Source organism: Falco rusticolus, chromosome 13 (assembly GCF_015220075.1).
Source record: "Falco rusticolus isolate bFalRus1 chromosome 13, bFalRus1.pri, whole genome shotgun sequence".
Classification (NCBI taxonomy): domain Eukaryota; kingdom Metazoa; phylum Chordata; class Aves; order Falconiformes; family Falconidae; genus Falco; species Falco rusticolus.
In genome coordinates this window covers 5,632,700-5,650,076 of record NC_051199.1, presented here as the reverse complement: position 1 = coordinate 5,650,076, position 17,377 = coordinate 5,632,700, and the positions used below count along the sequence as shown (strand labels likewise).

At 42.0% G+C, this 17,377-nt stretch overlaps 1 protein-coding gene across 4 annotated transcripts in view; it reads left to right on the top strand.

Moving 5' to 3' along the window:
• ARHGEF4 (Rho guanine nucleotide exchange factor 4) overlaps positions 1-17,377 on the top strand; it is a 229,055-nt gene that overhangs the window by 125,846 nt on the left and 85,832 nt on the right. The gene's annotated exons all lie outside the window — the stretch shown is intronic.

Sequence of the window (17,377 nt, the reverse complement as noted above, 5' to 3'; positions counted from 1 at the left end):
GAGAGTTTTTTAGTAGAGTTGCAGCAAATCAGTTCTTCTCTTAGATAAATTCAGACAAGTGCCTTCAAGGCCACCGGTGACTGCCATTTCCTTAGTAAAAATACTCACTGTTACCAGCTAGAGGCAAGGCTTGGGAAGAATTTTAGGTGTAGTTCTGTGTAATAGGCTTTAATTGCATATACTTGTAAGTATTGGAAGGTCTTGTAATTCCATCTACGACTGTAGATTTGGGGCTTTTTAATAAAATCTGTGTTGCTCTCTGGAGTCTTCTGCTGAAGTGACAGTAACTGCACTAGCGTGTGGGGAAGGATTACAGCAGGGTGGCCAGCCTACCTGACTTTCCAACCCACGCACCAGACCTTCTAGGTGGCCAAGAAACACTAAATACCTTCAGTATGTCCTGAGGGTCCGGGGGCAGGAAAAAAGGCTCAGGCTGAGATCAGGCTATCGGTGCTCTCTTTTGGGAAAAGATCTGGGCTGCAAATGCAAGGGGATGCAATTCTGCATCTTGGTAACATTTGCTGGCTTGTTTTCTGCTGTAACAGGGAATGCAAATAATCCCCAGCATGGCTCTGACATTGACATAAAGTAGCCCTGGCACAGGATCCTTTTCCAAACTACTGCTCCAAGAGTTGCACATGGGGCAGTAGCTGTAGTTTGGTCCCCTCTGTCCTAGAGGATTTGTTGTCAGCTGTCCTCCCATGGATGCTTTCTCAGGCTGAATCGGGTCAGTTGATACAAATGACATACAGTGATATAAAAGAAGTAAGGTTGATAACAAAAACTAATTTTGAAGCTAAATCTCTTTTTCTAAATGCTCTTTCATTTCCACAACTGTGAGGCATGGTGTCATTTTGTGGATGCTGCCTGCATTTAGCAGGAAATGCAAAGATGAGAGGGAATAGAAGAGAAAATGGTATGGGGACAAACTGAGGACAGGGAAAAACCAAATTAAGTTTTATAATTACAGTATTGATATATCAATACAATAATAAAAACGGATAACTGCACTTCAGGCTCCTTTCTGCCTCAAAATACTGTGGTGGGTAAGTGTCTGTCTTCTCATGTGCAAAAGATGTCCGAGCAGTTTGCCTCTAACTACTAACGAAATTCAGGTCAGAATTAGATTAAAGCTTGAAAGCAGTGCATCTCCCGAAAGAGTTTATTTTGCTTTGATTCTGCTCTGTCGGTGTTCTTTGGATTAAGCTAAGGCAACCATGGTAGGAGAACTGCTCCTTGCCATCAAGGCCAGTTGGCTGTCAGAGGAGTGAGGCAGGATTTCTTTAAAGCGTGGGCTAAATAATGTTTTTGGATGGTAAAATTTGATACACTGCTTCAAACAAACAAATCAGCAGGAGCAATAGCAGCTGGCAGTGTATGAGAGTAGTGGTAACTAGAATGCATTGCAGTGTTCTCACCTTGGAGGGGCAAGAAGTCTCCAGCATTTTGGCACATGTCACATCAAGAAGTTGGGGGAGGGGGGGTGGGGAAGAATGAACGTGTGGAAACACTATAACCTGCCTGATGGTGCATTAAAAAAGGGCTGGAAAAATAGCCAGTCCCTTTCTGTTTTGAAGGGATTCTGCATTCCCAGGAGTGGCCATAAGGTTGGATAAATGGACTTGAAAGACAGGGTTTTGCTTTTCTTCTCCCACTGTACACATAAACTTGTCTCTAGGCATCTTCACACTGAGTCTGTTGCTGTCTAAGACTTCAGAGAAGATTACAAAGAAACCAGTTTTAAGTGAAAAGTGGAGGTGAAAGGTGGGTGGGAGGTTTTCAGAACAATTGGGATGCAGCTGTTTGGGTTTCTCTTCTACATAATTTAGATTTCAAGAGCATGCAAAGACAGAGGCATAGTATATTTACACATGTATATATTCGACAACACGAGATTTCAGGAATACAAAGTGATGTCCCCTATGTAGAAAAGACAGGTAGCGTTTTTCCCAGGTTCACAAGCGGGAAAAGCTGTCTTTGGTTAATAATGTTCCTCTGCAACCAGTGATGAGGTATGATTCCTTTTGTTTTGGAGGTGACTTTCTTGTAATCTATTGATCAAGCAAGGAAGTTAAATGTGATACAGAACTGATAGAGAAAAGACACATTGTTACAGCACAAACTTCTGTACAAATGCCACTTGAAAAAAATATGCAAAAGCCCATAGTTCAGACTTGTATGAAGTAGAAAAATTCTGCTGTTATTTAATATCAGTCCACGTCATTTTTGGTCTAAATGTCAATATACATTACATGAGGAGGCCGTTCTCCCTGAAGCTAAATATAAACATGAAAAGAGGGAATTCTTTGTTGTTCTACCAGGCTCTCCATATGAGGATACCAGAGGACTTCATAAGCATCAATAACCCTCACAGAGGGCCTGAGAGGATTTCCAAGTTTGATTTAGGATAGAAAAAGAGATATGTACAGTTTGATACTTGGATAGTAGTCTTTCTATTTTTAAATACTTAGAGCAATTTCTAAATGTTTGGCTGTGTCAACACTCCAGTGGGAAAATGACTGAGAGCTTGGGTTGCTCCACAATTCTGAAAATCAGGCCTTAAGTATCTGAGCTGGACAAAAAGATGTGAGGCATCCAAATTAAAGGTCAGTTGTGACAGTGCTCCAGCAAGTGATTCAATGGCATTATGGGCACTCTAACCCTGGTTTCCTAGGCGAGATTTTGTATCCCAGGTTCATGCTGTCTCTATCCCATTCATCACTGTTGTACAGCTCTACTGAAAAGTTTGTTTCCTTTAGAATATTTCCAGATTCAAGCTTGTGAGTAGGTCTCTTTGCTTTTCCAGCTCCTTTGTTGCAGGTCCAATCCCGACCTCATTATTACTGTTGTTTATTCTTTTGCTTGTCCAAGTTGGGAAGGACTAGAAGAGCAAAGAAAGGTAGGGACAAAGGGGGAACTGCAACTTGGTGGACTAGCGGTTGCCATAGTTTCCCAAAGAGATCCTCTGTGTATTTGTGCATATGTAGCAATTTAATTGTACAGACTACACTTCAGTGTGCCTGTGCACGTTTTTGTGGCTCCTAATATGCAGATATGCTCATCTACTAGCCTTGGGAATATGGCCTTTAAACAAACAAGGAAACATAGACTATGGGTGGGGAGGGTTTTTCATTCAGAGCTTTAAAAAAAAAAAAAGTTTTTAGAAAAGTTTTTTTCAAGTAATTCATCTCATTGTTGTGGCTGATGAGGGAGCCAGTAATAGAGCTGTGGCAAATGCTTTGCATCATTCTTGTTTGGCAAGAGATTTGCTTTTGAGCTCCCTCTTTTTCCTTTTCCTTCCTCTAGCCCTGCCTTCTCGGTACTGGTGTCTGCAGCTGTGCTCATGGACTGCAGTGCATAATTCCACTGACCTTTCTTTCTCCAGGGTCACATAGTCAGGAGGAGTTAGAGGTCACGCAAGGGGAGATTGATTTAAGGTTCAAAGTGTTTCAGAATGCTTCCAGTGGGATGGGGGGTGGGAGTTAGTGCCTTAAAGCACACGCTACAGCGTGTTGATGTTTTGTTTCACCCTTGACTTGGCAAATTGTGCGCTAGGCTGTTTCAGCTGGATTCATCGATTGCATTGTAGCATGTCCTGTGTGTGGTGTGTGTCCCCCGCTTCTGCCATATATTTCCTGTGTCACCTGCCAGAATAACTTCCACTCATCTTCCAAACAATTAATCAATACATTCTTTTTTTAAAAAAGATACAACAATCCATGCTAAATTAACTTTGATTTTTCTCTCTACATGCATTCATTTGTAATGGTGACTGATACAGTGAGGTAAACCTAAGGGAGATCCTGAACTTTTGAGGAAGAATTACAAGATTAACATCTCTTGGCTGAACTAATGAGCTGCCCTAAAGCTTAAGTAAAGATTTCTTCTTTGAAAGTACATCTTCCAAATAATGTGTTGAGTGTTGCTGAACTGTGACTTGGCATCGTACTCAAATAGTGAGGGCATCTACATTAATAGTGGTTGAGTTCATTCTAGTGAATGTAACCTCAGTAAATGCTAAGTGTATGTAAACTTGGCCACCTAACACTTCTAATACACTCAAATGGTTTTTTTCAGTGCAAAATATCCTCTAGTGTCATGATTTTCCATAAAAAGGAAGAGAAAATAGTATTCATGTAAGTAGAAAAGCCTTATCATGTTTCTGTAGCTCTGTTTCCAGCAGAACCATTTTTTGTAAGTTCAGCTATTTAGTACTTCTAACCACATTTTCTTGTATTGGGGAGCAGTGTTAGTTGACTTTCCCTTGAGATATTTTTTTTGTTTCATTTTAAAAGGAGTAAATGCTTATTTTTATCATGTCCCCATAAGACACAGATTACCACTTGTGTCTACCAGAAGAAAAACACTCCCATCTTTGCTGATGTTGTGTTTGCAGGGAGAAGGTGGTAAATCTTTGGGAGTACTGCCTATGGCATTTCCCCAGGCATACACCCCGTTCAGGTACGCCACCTTCATCCTTTTCCTTCTCTGCTCTCAAAACAACTCCCATGAAGAACATTTAGGTTGTGATTACTTCCCTTTGCTGAGGAAGATGACATCTTCGAAGGCTGTCTTTCCTCAAAGATTCAGTTATTTTTAGAGTAGTCTTTCAGACCAACGCTTCTTTTGGGTATATCAATGCTTTGGTTGCTGTTGTTTTTCTAGATGGAAGTGAAACAGCTTTAAGCCGCCTGGTTTGGATATTACCAGCATCAGATCTCTTGCAGCAGGAAACTGGCACAGTCCAAGAGAGTAAATGGAAGGGGCAATTAAGTGGTACCATGAAGCCTACCTCACCCTTCCTTTCTCTACCTTTGGGTAGATGTGCAAAGGCTTGGAGTAACTGTTGCATGTGCCTGCTCATTTGGGTTATCTGGACCTACTTCATCTAGTTAAAAGAGGCAGTGGAAAAAAAAAAAAAGGTTATACCATGTGCTGGCAAGTAGTGTTTATGCTCAGTGGTCATGAAGAATGTGTATAATTGTTGCCTACACAGGGTGAAGCTTCCCTATTACTGCTTAGCAGTTAGTTAAGTTAAACAATATAGGCAACAATCATGCCTTTTCTTTGTCATGGGGATGTATCCTTTAATTTACTAAGCTTGTCTGTAACTCAGCTTATTCACTATTAAGGTCTTGCTCTCCAATTCATCTGAGTCACGAGAAGTACCTTTGAAGGATTAGAGAAATGTAGCCCTCTTCTGAGGGTCAGTAATTTTCTGTGGAGGTGTCTAATTTAATTAGAATCCTACCTCATCTCAAAAACCTTTGTAGTCTGAGGTCTGTTAAACCAGCTAACTAGTTCAGTAGTTTGCTTAAAAGTGCTAGGGACAAGAGACTAGACTTCACAGGACACTTCTTCTGAGCAAGGCAGAAGTCTGAAGGTGAGTGCTGAATGCCTGCAGTGGCTATGGTGTTCAGACAAGCTGCTGTAAAGTGGTGTGTCTGCACATGAAAGCAAGACATGAGCTTGGGTGTAAGCTGATAGGACCATAGTTTGCACCTGGATACTGTCTTGAATTACATTGTGTGAACTTGCAAGAGCTGGCAACTGTCACTACAGGTACACCTCAAGGGTATATTTGCCTAGACAGCTATAGAGTTTTGCCAATGTTATTCTCAATGCTTTCTAATCAAAGAGCAAGAGATTCCCTGGCTGTTGGCTCCTAAGAGCTCAAGTAACACTTTTGTCATGGAGTACAGAGTAACTGCGTTGCTAGAGTAATTGAGCCATTTCCAAGCTGTGGTGTATCCCAAGGAGCCCTTATGGAAGCTCTGGGGCATCAGCCCCCCATGCAGGCAGATTTCTGTATTCTGTGGCCTCCCAGCATGGTGTAGGCTGGCAAGTAGTAGTAGAACAGGCAATTCATGTGTCAAAAGCGACTGACTATGCAAAAAAATAAAATCCATATCAGTTCTTTTGAATGTCCTTCACATTCTTACTCTGTTGAATTATCTTTTTATCTTGGATTTGAATGTGTGTATAGATAGTTATTCACTAGTTAAGCTTTGAGTATTCCATGTGCTTATCAAAACTGTCTGTGAAGGTTCTCAACAAGTATTTCTAGATTTGGGCTCTAAATTTGTTCATCTACAGATGGGTAACGATGAGGTTTCTTTCTAAACCATTCTTAAGGGATCTAATAAATATCTAAATAATCATTTGAAATCTATTTCAAATGTACCATTAAGATATGTGGTACTATCCTGTTGTATTGGAAGGTAAATGAAATGTGAGTATACAATAACTTGAAAAAGAAGGTTTTGTTTCAGGAACATCAGGAAAATGCAGAGCTTTGATTTTACTTTTCTTTAAAATCAAAGAAACATTATAAAGCAGTATAATGTTTCACGTTGAGAATAAAGAAAGATAAGACTGGCTACGTTTTCAGCTGGTAGAGATTTATTTCTATGTGGGAGTGAAATAGCAAGAGTTTCCCTTTGGCTAATGGAAATAGTTTCCATGAGGTAGTTTTGAATCAGTCTCTTTTTTTTTTTTTTTTTTTTTTTTATTAAATCTATCCTTAAAAAGGTAGGCAAAAAGATGATGTGCGAGGAGGCCCAATACTAACACCAGATAATCTGTTCTAATCGGTAGGATTAAGCTACCCATGCTCTCCTTCTGCCAATGAAAACTTGCCATGCCAGGTGTTAAATGCCCTTGACTAAGCATGAACCAAGATCATTACTCAAATGCACGTGCAGAGTGCATACCTGACATTTAGAAATGGCAGTTCACAGATTCTTTCAAGAAGAAAAGGAAGACTGCACAGTGCTTATGCACTAATTGGACATGCCTTCCTGTTCATGGAGCTGTCATTGAGGTTATTCCTTGCAGGGATCTTTAGAAACATCAAGGCATCTACAAGTCTGGAGGAGGAAAAGCTGTCTACATAATTGTTGAATTTAGGAAAAAACAAAAAAATCTGCTTGGAAACTTAAGGTTCAGCTGTAGCAATAAGGTGCAGCATGCTGTGAGAATCAGTCTCATCTACTCAACAGGTGCTTCCCAAGGGCTGCTGGAGCTGCTTCTGTTGTGTGTGTGCCTTCCATCGCTGTGTCTGGGGTAACTTACTGTTATATTTATACTGTATAGTCTGGGACACAGTGAGGCTGTAAGGCTTCAGGGAATCACACAAGGCAGCAGCTCTGTTCAGTGCTGTGTGAAGGGGTCAGTTCAGAGTTCATCTGAAAAATATACACCTGCAGTGTTCAGACCTGACCTCGGTTTCAGCTGTGAAGTGTCTGCACTAGGAAGATTACGGAAGGATTCTGAAGGCAGGAGTATGGTCCAGGAGTGTAGAGGAATGAAGCTGGGTTAATTAGCATAGATAATATACAGCTGTGGGCTGGCTTCAGGGGCAGTGGGTTGGTTGATGTAGACAAGGTGCAGCTGTGGCTGGTTCTGGTAAGTGGTTGAGAGGCAATGAAGAGAGAGCAGGCGAGGAAGAAAGGGAGGAGGGAATAAGCAGAGAGAGGACACATGCCCTGGATGAGGTGAGATGAGGAGCAGGCAGCAGAGGGACTGTATGAAGAGTGTGCTGGTATGAGGTGGTGAAAGACCTTGCTGCAGCTTGATAGTTTGGAGAGTGCTGCGACACAGGAGTAAGGTGCTCTGAGCTCCGGGCCTGGGTTGTTTTGTAGTCCTGCAGCAAGCAAAAGGGCTCATGAGGCTCTTGTGAAGATTTTGTTGTATGGATATATTCAAAGTGTCCCAGGTTTTGACGATACAGTGTGACCTGGAAAAAGAAATAATAGCATGAATTCTGGAGCTTTTATTTGAAATGCTGAGCAGCTTCTCGCTTGGCTCAGCTCCTGTTGCCTTGACTGATGCGCTGGCAGGAGGGCACCCTCCCTGAGCAGAGCTGCATGTCAGCTTGAGGTCACTGATGGTACATCCTGCTCAAGGCAAAAACCTACCCTGCATGCCTGAAAGAAGCTTTGACAATAAACCTTTTAAGAGAGTTTATTATGAAAACACAGCGTTACTAATACCCTGAAAACAGTGGATTTGGATCGATTTGAAATGTGGCATTCTGATCAGCCTTAAAAGCCTGAATAAATTAAAAATATGCAGAAACCATCTGTACTGAAACTTGTTGATTGGATCTGTCAGCTCTCTTTAGAGAGAGCAAAATCATTTATTTTGGGCTATTTTTGGTTACAATTCTGAGCTTTACCACAATCTCTAGATTGCTGTAAATCTAAGGCCTATTTCATGCTGGCTTAATGTCAGTACTGTCCATGGGCTGAATTTGGGGGTTTGGTCAAGCTTTCTCATGTTCATCTGTGCTCACAGTTGGTGGTATAATGGTCACCTGTGTTCATGCAGCTTTTTCTGGCTCACATGAGGGCATGCACTGGATGGCTGGGACTTCCACTTGGCTTCCAAGTACCACTTGACCATCATCTATGAGCTGCTGGAGGAAGTCTCCAAAGTGATTGTATGTAGGGCAGCTCATGCATCTTTTAGGGAGCCACTAGTGACAGACTGCTCTAGATAACTCCTCTGATCTGGAGAACTTCACCTTTCTGAAGAAAAACAATATACTTCCATAGATAAGACAAAGAAATGTCCCAGCTTTTCAAGCCTGTGACTTGACATTTAAACAGAATTGTTTAAAAATCCACTGAATTAATAATGGCCAGGTCATTAATATTGACTCATCTAAATGATTCTTGGTGTCTCTGAAAACATCAGTTTAGGTGAGTGTAAGCACTGCTGGGTCAATTTTTGAAAGACTGCTTGGCCAAATATAAGGTGTGTGTGGGGGCTGTTTCTGAATAAAGATGGGGAGAGCAGCTTGGTATTCTGCCTTCCTCTCAGGTGTTGCTTTTCCTTTTCTCAGCTTTCATTTTTGAGAAAAGCATCTTGATTGCAAAGATTCTTCCAGCTGCAACTGGAATAAAAGATGAGGATGACTTCTGGTTTTTATGGGAATACAGTGCAAATGCAGGGAAGAAGGAGGATCATTCTGTCCACTTGTCAGAAGATTTGTCATCTAGTTTTATGCTTTACACTTTTATTAGGGCATTCACTGTGCAGTGGCACCAGTGCTTTGACTTTGCAGCTGACTGTGACCCAGTTCCTCTATCATGCTGAGCAAAGAAGGGGCAGTTCAGCAAGTTCTCAGTGCTCAGACGAAAATGAGTCTTGTCTAAGTGCAAACTGTATGCAGATAAGGGCAGAAGTAATTCCAGTTACTTCCCAGCTTTACATATGACAAAGGTTTTTGATCGCATCTTGACATGTGTAGCTCACTGTGCTGGCTGAGGTATTAATGCTCTTCTCTTCTCTGATCAGGCAGCAGCGGGGGATGGAAGTTTCCCCCTGCACCACTGTACTTTGCAAGGAGATTAACTTGTATGAATGACAACATTTTTCTTTAATCATGCTCTTGTTTCCAGAGTCCTGGAGAACCAAAGCATCCTTTGCAGTGGGCTGTTCCTGAAAAGTTTACCTACTGTAGAATGTTCTAGTTTTGCTTCAGGGCTTCTGAAGCAGGTCTTCCCTCCCACTCTGAATCTCAGAATGGTTTAGGCACCTCTGGAGACTGCCTAGTCCCACCCCTCTGCTCAAAACAGGTCACCCAGAATGGGTGGCTGGTTGAATTTTTAGTATCTCTAGGAATGGAGACTCCATTACCTCTTTGGACAACCTGTTCCAGGCTGTGACCATCCTTACAGTAAAAAAAGGTTTATGTTTGAATAGAATTTACTGTCTTTCAGCTTGTATCCATTTCTTCTTGTACTTTTATTGGCCACAACTGAGTGGAGTCTGGCTCTGCCTTCTGTGCCCCCTCCAGTCAGGTGTGTACACACATAGTTAAGATCCCCCTGAGCCTTCTCCAGGCTGAACAATCCCAGCTCGCCCAGTCTCTCTGTGTGTGTCAGGTGCTCCAGTGTCTTAATTATGTCTGGTCTTCTGCTGGACCCGCTCCAGTACATCTGTATTTTCCTTGCAGTCTTGTTTGCATTGGCAGCCACCTGAGTCCTGGCTGAGTTTAATATGCTGGGGTTTTCTGAGTCCTCACAACCTTAAGAATCATCCTTCTCCCTGTGGGTAGGAGAGCACCTGGTATCACATCTGAAGCTTTATCTTTCAAGTGCTTTCTTTGGCAAAGGAGGCAAGTAGATGAATTTTTCTGAAAACACAAAGCAGAGGTGAATGTTCCTACCTGGGTCCTCAGGGCCAGGCTTTGCTGGCTGTTGGATCACTGCAGGCATCACAAGTTGCTGCTTATTGATCAGCTGAACCCATAGTTGGAGAGGAACCTTTGTAGAGACCAGGCAAGTTGGAGCTGCAGATCTTGTAGCCGATGGTTCATTGGTGACATGTGCTTCTGCAGCCTTTGACACCTAAAGCTCAAAGATGGTGTTTGATTCTCATAGGCTGTGAATTGCATGGTGTGGGGTATTTTGTTTGTTCGTGGGTTTGGTTTTTTGTGGCCTCTTGCTGCATGTTTCTGCACTTGCCGAGCGTGCCAGTGGGAAGTGGGAGAGAGAACACCTGGTCAGTACTGGTTTTGCTTTTCTGAGAGTTATGTCAGATACTAGCTGTGTCATGGCCTCTGGCATATGCCAGGCCAGACGTCGGCGTGCATGTGAAAGGGATCTGCGCACAAATAGTTTATGCAAAGGTAAAGCCTTGTCTGAAGTCTCTAGAAAGCACTGAGTCTATGTGCTCCTTGATTGAGCCTTGTATGTGGTTTCTGTACTGTATACACTGAAACTCATTCAGCCTCTCTATTTATAGCACTCAGTAAGTAACAAGTCATGGCACAGAAGGGGCCTACCATATTGGACACAACAGCCTACAGTTTCACTGCGGCAGCACTGTAATTATTAATCCCAGAAACTTATGTGAGAAGCCAGTGTGCTTGTTAGAATGAGCACTTGTGAGTAAGTTCCATGGATAACCCAGTTTAAACGCAGCATCCCTCGGCTGTGAATGTCCTCCCTTGTTGCCTGGCCTGTGGTACACAAAGGATTTTGAGCTAGCAATTGTTCTTACACAATTTAAAGCATTGCAGTTAAACCAGAACTTTCTCCTGTAGACACTGATCCAGGCTACTTGCTTCTTGTCAAAACACCTGAGGGAGCAAGACTTTGGGAGGTTCTTGGAAGAGACTCTGGAAGTAGGTAGGAATGCTGCAGGAAAAGGGGTTTTAGCAATTACTAACTCAGTAACGCAGGCACATTAGCTTCATCCCTGCTCTGTTTTCCTCTTCTACAAAGCCTAAATACAAGGGACAAGCTTGTGTTGGTTGCTAAGCGCTGTGTGTAAGATAATCAAAAGGAAAACAGAGCTGGGCCATAGACCAAAAACATTGCTTCAAGTACCCTACAAGGGCCATAGAAAGAGCTCTGATCCTGCTGCAGGTTGGAATTTCCTGGCTCCCTGCGTAGCGCGGATCCAGGAGCTGAGTGCCACGTGACTGGGAGTGCCTTAGTCACTTTTCAGAGTTTAACAGTAGCTGTATTTACCTATTCACTATTTTAAATGGATTGACGTTAAAAGCCCAAGCAATTTGCACGTTATTGAGCTCTAGTTGTGTCGGAATTATATTTACTACTTAAAGGCCTACAGCCAGAAGAGCAGGATGCTCGTGTATTGTCTTATAACATGCAGTGTATTGTGCAGGAAGGGCCTCGGGTCAGGTCCTGTACTGCAACAGGGTTTCTTCAGCGGGTGATGCTGTTGGTGGTGCTCTGCAGGAGGCCTTGTCACTCTGTGAACTTCACTTGGCTATGAGAAGAAGGAAAATGCTGACGAGTCCTTCTGATGTGACTTTGGAAGCGGTCTGTTCTTTGCTTCTGCCAGAGTTTTCAACTCGCAAAGCAGAGCTGGTAAAATGAAACAATTGTATGAGCCTCAACTCTTTCAAAATGAGGGTGAGAAACTAAATTTAAACCTTCCTTCATCAGCAGTTAATACTCAGCTGTTTGTGGAGAATGTAGGGTAAAGCCAGGCAGCTGGTTCCCTCCCTTCTGCAGCAGGAGAGGGCATAGGTGGCAGAAATGTGGTGGTCAACAGCCCAGAGCACTAGTATCTCAAAGGGCTACCATTAATTATTCTCTGAGTGTTTGCCCGTGGCCGTAAGGAGGGAACTGGGTTTAAATGCAGTGCAGCGGATGGCCATCTAGTCATGTGTCTCTTCCTTCTCTTTTTGTTGAAGTCAGATGTCTATATTTGGTGCATCCTAGGCTGTTGTCATGGAAATGGTTGTATTGACACATCCATAGCAGAGCAGCTTTGTACAGAAGGATCAGAAGGACGATGAGTGAGAAAGGAAGGGGCCTGTTCTCAGCATTCAGGCGTTAATAATATTTGTTCTTCAGCTTCTTAGCTCCAGTTGGAAGGCATACAGCTGTTGGGTTTGTTGTTTTGAGCCAGTATTGAAAGAATTATGCAGAACAATAGTCAACATTTGGACTTTAACACAGAGCATTGCTGAACATGACACACGATAGGATCCCCAGTTACAATAGCTGCCTCCTACATAGCTTGTATGCTACTGATTAGCACCACTGCAGAGCAGTAACATCCCTGCTCTGTCCTTTTTACTATTTCTAGTTCATGTGAGATCTTGCATGTTCCTACAAAGAACTATTCTGAAAATAGTAGGAAAAAAAATTAATCTCATCCTTTGTGCTCTCCATTTGAATATTGTAGCTGGAAACATCAGGGACTGTAGCCAGCTATTTCCTCCTGAACACCTGGAAAAGGGTAATATTTGGAAAGTTAATGAAAGTGAACTTAGATGGTAGAAGTTAGTAGTATTGGCGGATTTCATGCCTAGTGTGCTTTCTGCTGCTGCCAGGCCACCTTGCACTTCCCCCAAGACAGGTCATTGGCTGTGAGAAGGGGGAGGAATAGAAAAATGAATTTGGATCCGTTTGCCTCATGTCAGAGTGTTTTCACAGCCTGTTGCTACAGGGAGCTTCTCAGCTTCATGCCAAGAAGAGTCAGAAGATAAGAAACTTCAGAAGCAGTCAGGGAAGCTGCATCCTGTGTCTCAGCACTGAGCTCTGCAGGGTTCTTTCCTCTAGTGCCTGGATCTGTGGGAGGAGTTCCTCCCCCTTCCTGTGCATCTTGAATATGGTGGGAGCATATTTCAATGCTGTTAATCAGATATTTGGGCAGTTGGTTTTTTTTTTCTGTTACACGTGCAAATAGAGGCTGGTACGTGCTTAGTAAAAGCCATGCTGTTTCTAATGCAGTCTGGTTATGTATCCATCATAATCCAAAAATTATTGCCGTCAGACTGCAGATAAGGACAGTCTTCTCTGTTCATGTTTAAAATCTTCACTTATCATGATGGCCTCTGCGGAATAGACAGAATGCAAGTAAAAGGTAGAGCTTCTGTCCCTGCATGACAACTGTCCTTTGGACTCCAGATCCCCCTGTAAGAAGGTACAGCAGGACTTACACAGAATCCACCCCTGCTGGGCTCTCAAACACTTTTAAGTGCTTTAACGGATTTCATCTTTTCAGATTTCAGGAATGTGTATTTGTTAATCAACTTTCCAGTTTCTGTCACACTTGGGCAATCCGTATTAGCGTGGTAGAAGGTATTTGTTATTGGAGCTTACCAAAACCAAAGTTTTCAAATTTTGTAATGCACATTTGATTAAAAAAACCCAAAACCTTTATTGTTTTGCTTAAGCTTTTGAAGCAATAGTCTGTTTTCTGATGCTTTAGTGTGTGTGTGTGTATAAAGGGAACCAGATTGGAAGGATTTTCATTTTGTGTAGAAATTTGCAAGATGAAGAATGTAATTTTTTAGCTGCTTATATCTGTGCCAGCTGTTCTGCCTGAGAAAGCTTCTGCTTCCTTCAGGGTTCTGCGGCCCTAGCACAAAGTGGTCACCCTGTAAATATTGGCACATTAGGGTTACAGAACCCATACTATTGCTGCTGTTCAAAAAAAAAAAAAAAAAAGCATCAACAGCAACAAACTGGGACTTCTGTTTAGCTTTGATAAAGCCAAATACTGAGATGTATTCTGTAAACTTGGCCTTTAATTGTCATAAGTGAAATGAAAAATGGTCAATATTTAATATTAGATGCCATTATTTATTATTAAATATCATTTATTAAATAAAACACATCTTAATTTCTCCTCCTTTCTAGGAAGATAGTTCTCTTGATTAATGATAGCATATTTTTATTGCTGCCCTGGGCACAGCTGATGAGAGCCTTGGATGGCTTTTGTCTGCAGGATGTGGTTGTGGTTGAATAATGGAATGAACAAAATATGAAGTATAATCAGAACAAGTTCCCAGGCAATTTTTCATGTTAGAAATTGGGGAAGACCTTAAGAAGAAATATTTTCCTTTAAAAAGCCATTTTAATGTACGTTTTCTTGGAGCAAAGGGACTTTTCCAGATACTCTGAACCTTATGAAGTAATCTTTCCAGATCAAGGAACCTTACCCAGGGAAGGAGGGCCAGTTGGCTGCTTCCAGTTCATCTCTCTGGTGAACTTTTTGTATATCACAATGGCAATATAGAACACTTTTTTTGTTTTCTTTTTTTGATTGGGGCCACCTCCTGAGGCAAATATCAAGTGGCTGTTGTAAGTATGCTCACTGTTTTGATAGCATAGTGGAAAAGGTGAAGAAATCTGTGGGAACAGGGATATGTGTTCTGGTGAGCTGTACATTGGCTTTGGTGGAAAATGAAGGCGGTTTGCAAACTAACCTTTTTATAAAGATAACAAAGGTGTAGAACTACTGTCCTTACCTGGCCTCTTTCAGTGGAAGTAGGTAGAAATCTCTCCTGACACTGCAGTGGAAAATTTGATATAGTGCAGAAGTAGAAGATGCCAAATGCAAGAACGTCATCATCCCTATTGCAGGATGCCAACTTGGCTAATACAGAAAGTCTGAGTCCGTTATTTAGCAGCGTGGGGCATTTGACACACAAGCTACTTCGCCTGGCTGAAACCTGCTCAATTACACATAGCAGCTCCTCAGCAGGTTCACACAGTTTTCACCTTGTTGTCTGGTGTGTCCAGTTTGCATGTGTTTGATGGCCACGGTTATAGGAGGCATCTTGAGTTGTTCAGAAGCACTTGTATCAGCCAGAATTTAAGGGTTGGGAGGCCTGTTCAGGAGGAGCAATGTAAAGCTTTGTAATCAGACTTCCACAGGCAAACAGTTACGGTTAAAACAGCCAAGTGTTGTACTGCCTTGTTTTGCTGTGACCTCCCTGTCCACAGCTTCTGAGTTATTAATTGATATGTTCTGCGGAGCCTGTGGCATCAGTGAGGAAATGGGATTTGGTGGCTTCTTAGGTACTTCTGACTGAGAAGTTAATGTGCAGATTATGCTAATAGAAATACTGAATGTACTGATATTTTCAGGCGGGTGACTTCTTGACTGTCCTTACCATTTGTGGGTAACATGTCTGGATCTCTATCAGTGTCATGTTCTCCCCTACTCTATCCATAGGGTCTACTTCTTCATTTGTGCTTCTGCTACAGTCACCCACCAGTCTGCCTACTGTGGTTTCACAGGTTGCTTCAGTTACTGTGGTTTCATCATCAGTTCTTCTCAGACATGCTGATTTCCTCGTCCTGTCATCCATATATGACCAGCTTCAGTCAGCTCTCTTCTCCTCCCAAACTTTCTCCATTATCACTTTCCCATCACTGAACATTAGTCTCGGGTGCTCCTAATACAACCTGTCATTTCAGTTTGATTCATTAAGGGTATGTGGGAAAAGACCCTTAAATTTTACTTGGGGTCCATAAAAGCTTGTGACATATAGGTCTAGTCTCTGCTTTCTGGACACCTCTGCTTCTGTTGGAGGCATTTTAAACTCTTTATAGGTGATCCTGTAATAAACCTGTGGCTTTACTGCAGGAGTTTGACTCTGCTCGCATTCAAACACTGTGCCACTGGCCTCTACTGCTGTAAATGGCACTAACTTGTATCCTCTGCTGTCACGTGCATAGCTTCTTCAGATGGTCTAAGTAAACTATCGAGGGGATAGAACTGAGGTTTTCTGTCTGGAGGGCCTCGAACCTTTGTCAGTAAGGAGGTGGTGTGTGCTCAAAGTGGATCCAATCCTTGTGTTTTACAGCTTTCAGAGTAACATGTAACAATTGCTCGCTGACTCCAATTAGCTTTTGCAAAAGGAAATCTTAGAAGTGTGCCTGAAATTAAAATTTAGCTTTTCCAGGCTAAATGAGTCTTATTCTGCTTGTATTGCTGTGAACTGAAATAACCTCCTGCAAGAAAGAATAGTATGCAGGTGAGAAGATGTTATCTTAAGAAAAGAGAAAGTTTCCAAACCAGTTGCATAATAAGTGACACGGAAAATTAAAAGCTAATTTGCCTGAGAAATTAGCTCTGACTCACTAAATGTTCTGCTCAACCCCTGAAACTGCTGAAAAGAGTGATTTTCACATCTGGTGTCTCAGTTCATTCTGAGACCCTTGTGCTCTGGAAGGTGATTCTTGTGATTAGCTGCTCTTATAACTGATTAAATTAGTTTTACTCCTTCAGCAGCTGAATGCAATTGTAAATAAGTAGCAATTGTGATACAGTCAACATAAGTTGGGAGTCTCTTTTTTTACCTGTACTCACTTTTTTCTCTATCCAATAATACTTCGCATCAAACTATTCATGCTATCTTTGATGTTCCACTTTGAATCTAATTTTAATGACTTTGCCTTCATATAGACTAGCTGTATGGAGTAAAATCTGTTTAGTTGTTTGATGTATGGATCTCTTATTGCTGGCCTTCAAGGAAATGTATTTGAAATTGATGTCTTGCTCTGTGAACAAGTAATTAGCATGAAGTATTAGAAAAGTGAATTAGCTGCATTTGAGCACACAGAAATGAAGATTTTCTGTGGCATCAATGGGAAATACCAGTGGTTTACAGTGGGCAGCTTCTCACTTTATGATAATGCAATAGGCATGAGTTAATTGGTTAGGGGTAGAGGAAGCTCTTAATTGAAATGTTAAAGAAAAAAAAGGAAACATGCAGAGGAAAAGTTGCAAGTAGAGCACTTAGCACTGGAGAGGAAGGTACTCTGCAGTATTAGACTATACCTGTAGCATATTTTGCTCTGCATCCATTGAAGAATTTGTAATACATAGACTTGATAGTCGGTCAGCTCATTTGCAGTTAATGATATCCTGTGACTTAAAATAATCTTGCCTCTACTTGGTGACAGTTGTTGTTTGTGAGACTGGAGAAAGTAAGGACAAAATAAGACAAGTATGAGATTTGTGTAATACAGCATGGGGTTTGTGACTGAGGTTGGAATATCCCTCCATCCGTGGACCTTTCTGGTGAATATCTTGTGCCTCTGGTCAAGCGTGGACACGCTCACTGTCAGGCTGGCATGGCTGGTTGTGC